The sequence below is a fragment of the Haemaphysalis longicornis genome, unplaced genomic scaffold, assembly GCF_048455015.1.
Source record: "Haemaphysalis longicornis isolate Haplotype H1 unplaced genomic scaffold, Haemaphysalis longicornis Haplotype H1 scaffold_1, whole genome shotgun sequence".
Classification (NCBI taxonomy): domain Eukaryota; kingdom Metazoa; phylum Arthropoda; class Arachnida; order Ixodida; family Ixodidae; genus Haemaphysalis; species Haemaphysalis longicornis.
This window is the reverse complement of record NW_027526203.1, coordinates 11,870,128-11,883,591: the sequence shown is the minus strand read 5'-3', so window position 1 is coordinate 11,883,591 and position 13,464 is coordinate 11,870,128. Positions and strand designations below refer to the sequence as shown.

Sequence of the window (13,464 nt, the reverse complement as noted above, 5' to 3'; positions counted from 1 at the left end):
CTTAATGAATGAATATTCTAAAGTAGTAAAAATGTATTGCAATATTTCTGTTTAAATGTAGAAAAATTAAGTCATACTTATCCTTATAATCCAAACGTGAGCCTTTCCACACTTGGCGGCGGAGGAAAAAAAAAGGTATCATACTGGATCGGCACACCTTTACAGGAGTATGAGCGGGGCTTCAATTCTAGCCTGTAGATATCATTTCAAAATGTTTTCGACCTTTGTTGTTGGTTTGTTTCGTACTTTTTCTCAGAAAAGTACGAAGTAAACATTATGGAACTATGCTTCAAGCACGCTTCCATACCGTTGCAACTTGAAGGAAGCCTACTTTTTGTATACCTGCTCACAATTTAGTAGTACCCAATGTGATGGCTCGATTCTAGAAATATTTGCAGAAGGTTGTAAGCAAACTACCAAAAAAGGGTACGAGGATGAAATTTCACAACAAAGAGCAGTGCTAACTGCGACAGTCCTGCGAGAGGCAACTACAGCTTGATACCCAGTGTTGTTATTCTGGGCTATAAACTGTAACGAACCGCCAAAACTAGGTCTTCACACTGTTCAAAATTAGAGGTGCGTAAGCACCAATTCGGTGATTATTTCTTACGATTGTCTTGTGGGCCGTCAACTGTTCAACTCATAAAGGTTTGTTCCTTACACCCAAGCGAGAAACAACACTTTTTTCAGCAGCTTAAGGACGGAACGGCTTCAGGAAAATTCAAACGATAGCGTGCGAAAGCCCGTACAATCAGGAACTTATAAGGCCAGAAAACTGCTTCGACTATTATGGGGCCGTCACTCGCGCGCTTGGTAAAACGTCAAAATGACCATGCTCAGATGCTTTGGCATCCGTGGACCTCTCGTGCCTGATGGTCTTATCGCAATCCACGAGCTTCCAGTCATTACTGCCTGATCATCGTCGTCCTGTGCCCCTATCAGCTCCGTGGCTCCTGCTTGCAGCCGCCTGAATCACCAGATGGCCAAGCAACCTCTTAGGGGCATCTGCAGTGGACGGCACCTACGGAAGCACTCGAGTTTCGCTGCCTTTCACCCTCACCTCTGTGAGTGTTCCCATTTCGTTCTTACTGAACCAGGCAACGCCTGTCCTAGACAAGAAGCATTTGTTACCTCCGAAGAAACATGGCGCCTTTTCTTGGCAGAAGTTCAGTGCTGACTACTCGGATTCAAGTTCAAAGGAACTTCCGTTGTGTGAGAGAAATTGGTGGTGTCACCGCCATCAAGAAACTGCTACCCCCGGACACAGCCGCTACGGTGCATGAAGACATGCTTTGTCAGAACTGTTTACGCTGTTTTAAAGGGGGTACCCGAAGCATGCCAGGGGAATTTCACCTCGCAATTGACAACTTTCAGCCTGGAGAAGTTGTCGCAAACATAAATGACTTTGTCGGCAGGCGCTTGGCGGTCTCTCCACTAAAGGAACCGAATGCTGTGCGGAAGTGCCTCGGGGCTTCTTACGTGACGAGGAAGCAGGAGGAAATTCATGATGCCGTAGTCACTGAAATTCGGGCGGCGTATAATGTCCCAGGCACATCCACAATGCCGCACGGAAGCTGCAATGACTGTGACAGCTGGAAAGGCAACATGCGCCAGGCGTATGTCAAATGCGCCTCCTTTCAGGAGCGGTGCTGCTTGCTGACTTTGCTGCCACCCGCCATGACCGCAAAGGAAGTGCAAAGGGTAATCCCAGAGGCGACCAGGCGCATCATCAAGAAGGCAAAAAACCTCGCAGATTCTTAATTAAGGCGTGTGGTCTAGCGTGCAGGCCTACAGTAGACACAGAGTGAGTGAACAAGACATCCGTACAGTGCTCTCCTACTACACCACTGATGAACTGGACTGCTCAAGGCAAAGCCCTGACAAAAAGGATGTGGTCCGCGCAAGGTCGACGGTGAGCAACAATGGACTTCTAAGCGCTTCATGACACGGTCCTTGCAAGAAGCTTGCCGTATATACAACCTCGCCCACCCTACCTCTGGAGTTGGGATAACGAAGTTCATTTCACTGCGTCCTAACTGGGTAAAGTGCGCTCCATATCGCCAGGTATGCGTGTGCACATATTGCGCCAACTTTCACCTGGCCCTAGTAGCCCTCCAAAATGCAAGTGGACGCTCGTTTTCAAGCGAAACCGTGCAGGATCTTTACACATGTCCGCATCCTACAGCCACGTGTTTTCTTGGAGATTGGGAACGCTGCCCAAAAGCAGAAAACTTGACCTTGGACAAGCTCCATGTTGACTTTGAAGAGGAAGTGGTCATGGCTTCCTGGGAATCTGGCGATCTTATTAAAAAAACAATGACCGCCCCTATATTCCTTGAAGAGCTCCAAAGGTTGACTGAAAAATGGGTGCCACAAAACTTCAAGAGATGTGTGCAAGCCAGAGCAATACGTGATGTGAAGCGGAAATGCGAAAGGAGTGCGGTAGTGCTACACTTTGATTTTGCCGAGAACTGGACGATTGTGCTGCCCGATGATGTACAAGGTCACCACTGGTACAAGAGGCAAATAAGTGCATTCACTTGTGTTGTAACGTCGAGAAAGATGACGAGGAATTATGCCATCATCTGCGACGACCTTAGTTATGACTCTACGCTTGCTTGGCCCTTATCAAAATCAAGCAGCATCTCGAAGACAACGCACCATTATACGCTATGCTTACTTATGTAAGTGACGGTGCTGCCGCCAGTTTTAAAAACAAATACCAGTTCCACGAGATGCAGAGCAGTGAATGTAGGGAGACGAAGTGGATTTTCACCGCAACTGGACATGGCAAAAATGCGTGCGACGACGTGGGTGGTCTTGTGAAGCACGAAGCTAAGGCACAGAATTTGCGTTCAGCGGCCGATGAAGCCATACAAAGTGCAAAGGAGTTCGTGGACACGCTTGCAGGAAAAGTGAAAAATGTCGTCATGATGCATATGGACGACAGCGAACTTGCCACATTCACAGAGGTCAAGAAAGAGGAATGGAAAAATGTCAAGCCGGTACCCGGCATCCAGTCTTCTCACATGTGGAGGAGTGTGAAATCACATGAAGGAAATCGCACGTATACAGCACGCAACGCGGACTCAGAGTGGCAGCAACGATTCTGACCAGAGCTTGTGGACACTTTCAAGGACCTTTATAGGAGCAAGTGGCACTTTCCTTTTAACATTTATGGGTCGTATATGTGAAAGTAAAAATTTTTGCAGGGGTATAAAAGTTTGCCTTTCTTTCCCTTTCTGAGGACACAAATCAGGATTTTAAAAAGCGAATCATTCTATAATTCTCAGCAGCCTGAATGGCGGATAATTGAAAAAGCTTGTCTTTCAAATTAGAGCTTAACACGCAAAATGAAAATACATCCTGACCACGTTGACTGCCTGCCCCACGTAAGTACCTGCAGCGTGGCTACTTGTTTGCAATAGGGCTAACTTTATATTCGTAATTAAGCAAGCTCAGAAATGTATAATATGGGTTTCGGACATGAAATTTATGAAAAAATAGATCATTTTTATTGCCGTATAAAATTGAACATATAGGAACTGTTGAGTCAGCACGAGTACTAAGAAGTTTTATGAATACCGCAATTAACAAGTTGAATTACGGCTAAATATTACTACACAGACCAGTTTTCTTTGTCATTCACATAATATTTTTTAAAGCTCTAAGAGCAGTCCTAATTATTTGCTTGTGTTCGTTGCGTGGTGCTATTCTCCTATCGATCGGACAAAAACTTGTGTCGGATATGACTTCATTTTCCTAAGTCACAACAAAAATATTACAATACATTGTTACTGCTTCAGAATATTCATTCATTGAGGCACAATTTGAGGAGATTTTAAGGAAATTGAGAGACATGGCTTTTTTTTAAATAGCGTCGAAAGTTGGCTCTTTTTCAGAGATTTTCATTTTTCTGTGTACTTGACTTGGTAGCATTTCGAAGTTTGTTTTCTACAGAAATGAAAAGGGTACAAAATGTTCACCTGCCCTTGGTAAGCTACTAGAAAAAAAAAAAAAAAGAGAGAGAACTTCGATTGTAAGCCAATGTGTAAATTAAATTTTTTTCAAAAGTGCCATTTTTGAACGACATTGCTTTTCCGACTAATTTTGGGATGATATTGCCGTGAACTAGGCATTGGGTTTGTTTGTTTATGTTTTGGTTTTAGTGCTCGGCCGCGCCCGGCTGCGTTAACTGTGTCCCAAGCGAAGCGCGTGTTCCATTCTTTATTTTTATGCCGGGCAGGTTATCTCATTCTGATACGGAGAGCGTTTCGCCCTAGCGTCACTAGCCTCGAATAATCTTCTTTGATCTACAATGTTCTAGATGTAAATCGACGGTTCTAGAAACAGTCACGCCGAAAGATAAAAGCCTGCAAGCAGGCGCCGCGGCATTTCCGAATCGCCGACGCTCGCTAACGCACGTCACTTTGTTGACTGCTGCTTCGCCACCTGTGCACTTTTTCAGTAGTCAGGGGAGCGCAAGTTCGCTCCAATAAACTTGTTTTTCCTTGAAGACGACTGTGTCATCCTTGACTTCATGACAATATTTTCTGAAGATATGCGAGTACGAACAAGTCAAGCTTGCTGAATTCAACAGAAAAGTTTGCAAATATTTGGTGTAGCTAGAGAATATGAAGGTTCAGAAAACTTTCCTTCTTGTTTTACGGGCCACCAAAGTTGCCACGCGGGGCACACTGCGAAGTAGCCTTGCCCAGTTGCGTCCTAAGATTTTTTTTTAGTTCGCCAAGTATGGTGTTTCTCACTGAGATTGTGTGAGATCCTCGGTGAGGACACAATATTCTATGCACGCCAAAAGTTTCGTTCGAAACAGAAAATGGTCATGACACCACTTTGGCTGTCTTTACCTGAACACACCCCTGAGCAACTTTCTGACAGCTAATTGGTGCGTGGATTAAATTGGTTGGCACTTCGATTAAATTCGCTGGCGCCTGGTTTAATTGTATGGCGTATTTGACTAAATTGAGGGGGAAAACCTGCAGTAGTTTGGGTGAAATGCTTCAAGCACATTGCCCAAATGACTAGTGATGGCTCGTCACACGTAAACTGGGGTTGAGAGCTAACACTTGCACCAGCTAAACAGCAGAAAAACTGCCCCTAAGCTCTGCTGAAGTCTGGGTTCGCAACTTGCACCTAGTCTCTTCTCAGTTCAACAGCAGACCTCTGGTTTTTTTAAGTGCAGAGCACTTTAGGGGCCTGCCTTGTTGTCGCGGCGTAACCCAAAGGCTTCGAAAGCCAAGCGGCTTATATACGCCTCGAGATTCGCGATCGCTGCGCCGCCTGCCGCCGCTTCTCCGCGGCGTTTGCGGGATTAGCGCTGCGTGGCTGATAGGTGGTCATGCAGTGTTTTGGTTTTCTTTCGCTTCTCTTTGCCTTTCCGCGCTCTAAACAACTTGTTATGGTGACGTCTGTAAGCTAACTGCACGTTTAGGGCACTTAAAAAAAACAGCTGCGTCTTGGTAGAGCGCTCTAACGCCAACAAGAGCTACCCGGGGAGGCAGTTCTGCGCGCTTCTTGGCCGCTCTTGCGGGCGTCGGCGATGGCAGCAGCATATCACCGCTGTCACCTTCGAACATGTCAGCACAAGAGAATTCTATTTATTGTCGCCTCGTTTAGACCTGATATTGGCACTGTAAAAGGTTGGTTCGTTTTGCAGCGCGGACAACAAATGCGGCTTTGCTTCGAATACGTACGTCGTAGAAAAATATATTTCGGGGATGTGATAACCCAATAGCTGACAAAAACTTGTGCCTTTTATGGGAATATAAGCCACGCGAAAATATTAAGTACGGAAAAGAAAATGTTAAGTCAGATATGTGCCCACTCATGCCTTATAGTAAGAACCAAGGTATATGTTAATGAAACCACGGGAAAATGAATGGTCTGCAAGTAAAGAATAAATAGAATAGTACGGGAATAAAAAAAAAAAACGAGTGCAGCTTCTGAAATGCTAAAGACGTTTGTTTGAGCAAGGTAGTATTCACCAGACCAACTAGATGCGAAATGCACTGATATTTCGCTAGACATGGGCGGGGGGGGGGGATGAGGAGGAGGACGCTCAACTATCGCGTTGTTTACAAATGCGGAGCGAAATCAACGAATGCACGTTTTAGTAATCACACACACACAAGCTGCGTGTTCACTTTTCGTTTGTTTTTTGCCTTGAAAAACGGCTGATCACTCGGCGGACTCATTTTTTGAAGAATACTGGGTAGGCAGTTCACAAGCGATACGAGGTGTCGTTGGAAGAGTTGATTGATTGATTGCAGGGTTTAACGCACCGACGCAACGGAGACGATGAGGCACGCCGTAGTGGAGGGCTCCGGATTAATTTTGACCACCTAGAGCCTTAACGCGCGCCGAAATCTCGTACACACGGGCTCGTTGGAAGAGTGTCGTATCTGATAAGGGTCTCTGATTTCGGTTTATGCTAGATTCTGCAGTCTCCCTGTGTCATGACTCATATGACGGTGTTTCGAAGAAGAGTTTGGTCACGGACGCGGATTACTCTTTAAACCCATCTTCGCGCTTCTCGTGGAGGATAAATGTAACAGATGAATCTTTGCGAGCGCTCACCTCGCTCGGGACAAGACGACCCAGCAATAAATTTGTCGTCGTGTGCTGACTCCGGAGTGTAATTTTGCATTATCCATCGTACTTCTTTGGTACAATGTTTGTGAAATTTATGCCGCATTAGCTTGTTCATGGTACTGATCAATATCTGATATGTGATATTGGCAGGCGTAACTTGCGTGCTGTCAGGTATGAGTGCTCCGCTAGATTTTGTATGTGCACAAAGTCGATTTACATCATAGTGTGTATGGCCGCAACATGACCATCGGAGGAAAGACTGCTTACGGAGACACAGTCACTAAATTTCAGGGCAGCGGAATTGCAATCAGCTGCATGCAAATGCTGGCTTCGGGACGCCGGCCTGTGACACACGCCTGGCGCTCATATAGATCTCACTAGTATCGCGTCATAAACGTTTATACTCTCGTGAACATACCACGCTTGCAAACAGAGTGCCTGCTCCACGTTATTCGGTATTTCGAACGCGGACAAACGGTAAATCGCTGTCTTGAACGAGCCCCAAAAGCAACGGCGACAGGGGGGAGCGGGCCGGGGACTCCCGCGCCTGCTTTCGAAACGGGCCGCTAGGGGGATTTCAGTGGCGCCCCTACAGGCCGCGCTCGAGGCGTATAGTCATAAGCGTTCAAAACTCGTGAAACGCTGGCGCTTGTCATACATCTCCCCGTTGTTTAGCGCAAAGAAAACTGCAGGTACATTTGAGGCAAAATATACGTACTTAAACGGCAGCGCCCGCATTCATTTAGTTAGGAACACTCGTTCGGTTGGTTTTTACGATAGTAAGCGAGAAAAAGTGGCAGTGCAACGCTGGCACGTGCGGGGAGAAAAGCAAGCACAAAACGAGCAGAACTCCCGCTGGTGCAGTTTCAGGCAGGGGGCGCGCGAGCACTGCGAGGGAAGGAAATTTGATTTACATTGGGTGGTAGCAGCGAGCAGATAATGGCGCTACAGCCCATTATGGCAAATCACTGCTCTGCAGTTCTGACAGCTTTCACATTGAGTGGAACGGCTTTGATTTTTTTTCTAAAACATTTTGCAGGTAATCACGGCGTGTGCCATACCTACAGCAAGACGTATCATGACTCGTGCGGAGGAAGAGATATGATCGGTCACTTTGTGTTCAACACTGACCGCACTTACTAGCTGTGGTACTTGGGGCCTCTACTCTGGCTGTGAGCCTCCTGTACAACCCAGACTGCTCAACGGTGAAGATGCTGCCCCCCTGAGGATATCTGTGTCTTCCACAATCATCGCCTTGGCGATCAGCTCCAGCAAGGTGTGGCAATGTTTTCATGTCTCACACTACCTGGTTTATTTCACCACATTTTATGAGTGTGCCTTGTTTGCTGGCTAAAATACTGCTGCAAACAAGGTAACAACAGCGTAAAGAGTTGTCATATCATCTAGTGTCTCGTACCGTTAATTTTAGCGGTACTTGTGAGATCACACAAAATGTACAGGTGGGCTAACAGAGCTGGCATGACTTATGAGATTGCAGGTTGAAACACCAGACCGACAAGTCTGGTTCCAAGAAGCAGCACGACGGAAAGAAGGCAGCCAATGAACTACAAGGCTGACCGTGCTGAGTGTCAATAGAACGCAGGCAACGGGACCCAAGTGGTGACTAATGTCACTCTGCTGCACCGTGTGGCTAAAAATGATATGGAAATCGTGATGTGAGCTCTTGGTACGACATTCCAGTGCTTATGGGTGACCTGGCTCTGACAATTGCAACTTTTTACAGAAAAGGCCGCGGAAGACAGCAGTAGGTTTCCTTGAACACGTCCGAAATCCACGGCTTCGATTGACAACTCAACTTCGATTGACACGGCTTAACGCAGTTTAACACGCTGACGCGGCTTGACGCGGTTTAACACGCTGACGCAACCCAGGCGATGAGGCGGACCGTAGTGGAGGGCTCTGGATTAATTTTGACCACCTGGGGATTTTTAATGTGTGCCAAAATCTCGTACGCACGGGTGTTCTCGCTTTTCGCCTCAATCAGACAAGTGGCTGCCACGGCCGGGAATCGAACCCGCGACCTCGTGCTCAGCAGCGCAACGCCTTAGCCACTGAGCTACTGCGGCAAGTAATGTGCAAGTTCATACCGATGCACAATAAACATTGAACTGCTCCTGTGAAGGCACATTTCACTTTCGTGTTTTACCAGTTCCTAAGGATGAGGGAACAACCACTTTTTTTTTTTTTTTTTTTTTTTGCTTCCCCCCCTGTGGTGCACTTGGCGAAAGTGAAGCTATCACTGTAGTTATTTCTGGCTGCACACTTTTACAAATTGCCTCACTAGCAACTTTATGTTTGCGCATGTGCCCTTTGAGTTGTTAAAAGGAGCACTGACACGAAAATTTTATGTTAAATTTTATTGCTTTTATCGATGCTTAATGGCCTGGCGAACCTGAAACAGCACTTCAAATACTTCAGCGCGCGATAGTTAATTACATTGAACGGCTTGAAAATCGTTTGTTTCAAATTCCCGCGCTTTCATCCCGAACGGCGCATATGACAGACTCCCTGCCTGACCTCACCGCTTTGTGCGACGTCACCGGCGCCCGCTTGAGAGGGTGTTGCGCCCGCTCGCCGCTCGTGGGGCCGCGCGCATGAAGTGACGTCACGAGCGTTTGACGAGCGCTGCCGCATCACTTCTTTTGACTCTCCCTGGATGATGTCACGCTGATGTCTATTTGCTGAGTGCCGCTCCGCGCGCTGCTCCGTCGGCGCGATAAATGAGATCCAATTAAACTATGTTCTTCGCGTCGCGCAGGCCGCTCATATTTCACCCAGGGTATTCTGTTGAGTGAAGGAAGCGAACTGTGCAATAATATTAACGCCGAAAATTGGTGTCAGTGCTCCTTTAAGCATTTTAGCTTGAAGTAATTGTAATTCCATGCAGGGTACCATAGCTGTGTCACTGCACGGAAATTTATCGAGCTGTTGTTGGACTGTGGAGATAATCCAGCTCAAGCATGATATGAGTGTGTGCACATCACGAGTAGGCTGTCCAAATCCCAACTTCTTGAAAGATTGAGCATCATCGTTGGCTGAGTAAATCACTGGACTTGTTATCCATTCAGTAGCAGAGCACAAACATACCGTTGTCACTGCTGTTGCAGCAACGGTCGGATCTATTTGTGTTAGATCCACTCTTATACCCATGCCACACGTACACGAAAAGTGACATTAGGTGTTTAAGGCCTTAAGGTACCGAATGACATTATTTGGGCGGGCCGTACTACACACGAAAACGTAAAGGCATTAAGTGTGTTAGGCATGATGGTGATAATGATCAAAAACAGAAATTTACTCACATTTTAGAAGTTTCTAACATAGAGAAAACTGTCTTACAAGGGTTTAAAATGTTGTTTTCAAAGAAAACGTAATGAGAAAAAGTGTTTTCTAAAAAATGGTGTGAGCCGTTTCTAAAAGCGGCTTCAGCAGCTGCCGTTGTCTGCCAGAGGTAGCCAAATCCGAAAAATTCAAAACAGATGATACCAGGTTTTGCCTTTTGCCACTGTTTTAATGAACTTCGTCCTTTCGAAGTTCAGCTACGTTTCCGTGTCAACACTCTGGTGCTGAGAGTTTCATGCTTAAAGCGCAGACGGGCAATACACAAGAAGAGGACAAAGTCTGTCTGCGCTTTAAACATGAATCAGATACAACTAGCTCAACTTTGCATTCTACTGAGAGTTTCGTTAGTTTCATTTGGTGCTCGTCGCATTTGAGAGTAGGCAGATCTGATGGCGAAGGAGAGTTGTGCGTACCTGCTTAAACAAAAAATTACACTACAGTTGAACCTCGTTATAAGAGACATGGATGTAAGAGACAAATGGGTATAAGAGACACTATTCACCCACATGGTTGGCTGCCCTATCTTTCCCACTAAATTAACCTCTTTTATAACAGACATCAGATATAGAAGACAGTTGGTTATAAGCGACAAGTCATCCTTGAACTTTATCAATAATCTTACTTGTAACAGACATTTTAATTTCAGATGCAGTGCCACCAGTCACTAATTGCAGTTGCTTCCATTGTGGAAACACAGGTGAACGACAGACGCCTGCAGTAGCTATTTATTATAACTTCAGCAAACACACAGTGGTTCAGTCAGCTATGAAATGATGATGAGAAGCCCTGCCAATGGAAATGCAACTCACAGAAGTGGTTGAAGCTTACTGCCATCCATTGGAGCGCGACCGCACATGCGGGCTCTCCCACTCGCGTAACTCCCAATCAAGAGGCATCGCAGATGTTGAGTCCTGCAAGCGTAATGAATAGCCTGAGCACACAGCGGAAGAAGCTGTGGGCTCTGGCTACTCATCAGGCTTGTGAACTCAACATCTACGATTCATCTTCCACAAACAGTGAAAGGAAAAAAAGCTGTTTGTTACTATATACGAAACCATTTATGCCGAAGATTAAGCGGCGTTTTATAAACAAGCTACGAGAGAAAAGCACGTACGTGCACTGCGCGAAAAAATCGCGTTCATGCGCTGTAAACGTATATGCGAGACATATGTTGGGTGCAGAACTGACCCCTGGGCCAGTCAGTTCATAGTCCGTTCAAAGAGCACAAAAACGACAGGGCCCGTATCCCATAAGCCAACTTTTTCCAAACTTCTTCGCACTGTTTGAATTGACGCTTCTACCTGCCTGGCATGCGGAGGGAATATCTGTCGGGTTATGAACTAAGGCTACTTCAAATAAAATTAGTGACAGCAACTTTAAATAAAACAATTATGAGGTATATCAACAATGTCGTGACGATGACTAATTCCAAAATACAGAAACAGCTGCAAAACTTGCCAGCTTGAGGCTAGCGAATTGTAAATATCAACAGAACAGGCGCAAAAGGAAACAGAGCTGGCAATGTTAGCCATCTAGCCCAATCCCCAACCCTCTCACCAACTCCCAAACGTAAGTGCGGGAAAAACACTGCGGTGTGGACTTGCATCGATGAAAGCATGTGGAATTGGTTGGAAAAAACAGTGTAAATACTGTCATGAAGGAAACAAAGATTCAGAACTGTTTCATAAATTCTGGGGCCAAACATAAATTAGAATGAATCATTTGCAACATGCTGTAGCGTTCTTTTGAGCTTATTTTAGTCATACGGTGCCCACATTAAACTAGCAGTTGACCAGTAAGTGAAAACATGGTTCCCTGCTGAAAACATGGTTCCCTGCTTATAAGAGACATCTCGTATAAGAGACAGAAACTGCTCCTTGGTATGTGTCTCTTATAAAGGGGTTCAACTGTATAGCGAATGGCATTGGACTTTTGCATGTGGCAGCGAATTAATGGCATTAAAACTTAAAGCATTAAGCACTTAATGTCATTTTCCATGTACGTGTGGCATGGGTATAGCTCTTTCGTGTGCCCACAATGCTGTTTTTCTTGTTCCCAATAGGGTATCAGGCATTGTTTGGCATTGTTGCCTCCGACAGACAACCACAATTCTTTTCATTCTTTTTGCTGCACCACTGCAGGTAAAGGATTGAGAATGTCCACACCGTGACAACACTGAAAACGATGTCCTAGGACCAAGGACAAAAACTGGCCTCGGTGATCATCACCAAGCACGCTTCAATGTGCTGCCATTGCGATGGCCTGATCAGGCAACTTCAACAATCCTCAGCCATCGACTGTGGTCAACAGTGAATGAAGACAGCCCAGGTGCTGAGGATACTTTCCAAAGTTTAAGAGCTAATGGCCAAACACCTTGACCCCCACTCTACAGACAGCCAGCCACAAGCTGGATTGCATGCAACAGCTGTTCTGCAAGCCAACACCTGCCTCTATATCAGCTAGCCAGTGCATCAACAAGTTCCAAATGCAGTGCTGTTCGTTCCCATCAAAGTGCCCATCAAACTGTTCGTCCCTATGAAGTCACCTTGTTATCACTGCCTAATCATCAAGGGATGCTTTTGTAGGGTGCAACAGTCAACAGTTGGGAGTGCTTACTGTAGGATGCTGGTAAAATATGTCGCTTTCTTTCACAGTAAAGGGAAATAAACCTGCTTTTGTGGAATATGCTCACTGAATCAAACTTTGCCTGTCCAGGCGCTTTCCTTGCACTTTGTCATGCATGTACATTAAAGGGATATGGACCCTTGGTTCGTTGCATAGTGGCATGTTTGACAAAGGAAGGGAAAAAAACAAGATTTGACAGAATTTCTTCACTAACCTCATTTTGTCATTTAAGCCGGGCTTAGCGAGTGCAAGTGAACAGTCTATCCCACACTTAGGCTGCCCTCTTCTCCCGAGTTCATCAACAGCTTCAAAGCTACTGCAGCGCTTTGCTATTTACCTCAATGGGCTTACTGTTTTCTGCATTTAAATCATTCGAAACCACCAATTGTTAAGTCAGGTTTGGAGGTTATTCCTGATAACTTCCCAATATGTGAATGGCAACCTCGACAGCGCAACTGGTTCGCGCACACCCAGCATCACTCTTCCAAATAAAAATATTGGCCTGTAAATTGTGGCTCTGCATAAAATGGTAGTTAACGATTTTCAAGGCTTGCCCCCGGTGGTGACCGTGGTGTCGTGAAGACTGTGCAGACTTTACACCCAGCAACAAAATCTTCACCCTTGTGGACCTCCTGCTCGAGGCATGCTGCTAGAGGCATTCCTTGGGCTGCAATGCAACCTTCTGTAGTGGAGCCCATGCCGTGCTATTTTAAAGAGCCTGCAAAACCCAACTTTTTAAAAAGGAAACGTCAGTCTCGGCTGGTTATAGTTGGCCAAAAAAGGTCCGGCATATTCAGCAAGGCGTGTTTGACTGATGGGTACATCAAAAGGAGAAAAAAACACTCAGGTAGACTTGACCTGGAA

General features: G+C 45.8%; 1 long non-coding RNA gene across 2 annotated transcripts in view; it reads left to right on the top strand.

The window, feature by feature from the left end:
• LOC144175155 (uncharacterized) overlaps nt 1–13,099 on the top strand; it is a 36,596-nt gene extending 23,497 nt beyond the window's left edge. For both annotated transcript variants that reach the window (XR_013323622.1, XR_013323623.1), the window contains 2 exons: nt 7,652–7,888; nt 12,117–13,099. This is a non-coding gene — a long non-coding RNA (uncharacterized LOC144175155). The remainder of the gene's footprint in view (nt 1–7,651; nt 7,889–12,116) is intronic.
• Nucleotides 13,100–13,464: the final 365 nt, after the last annotated feature.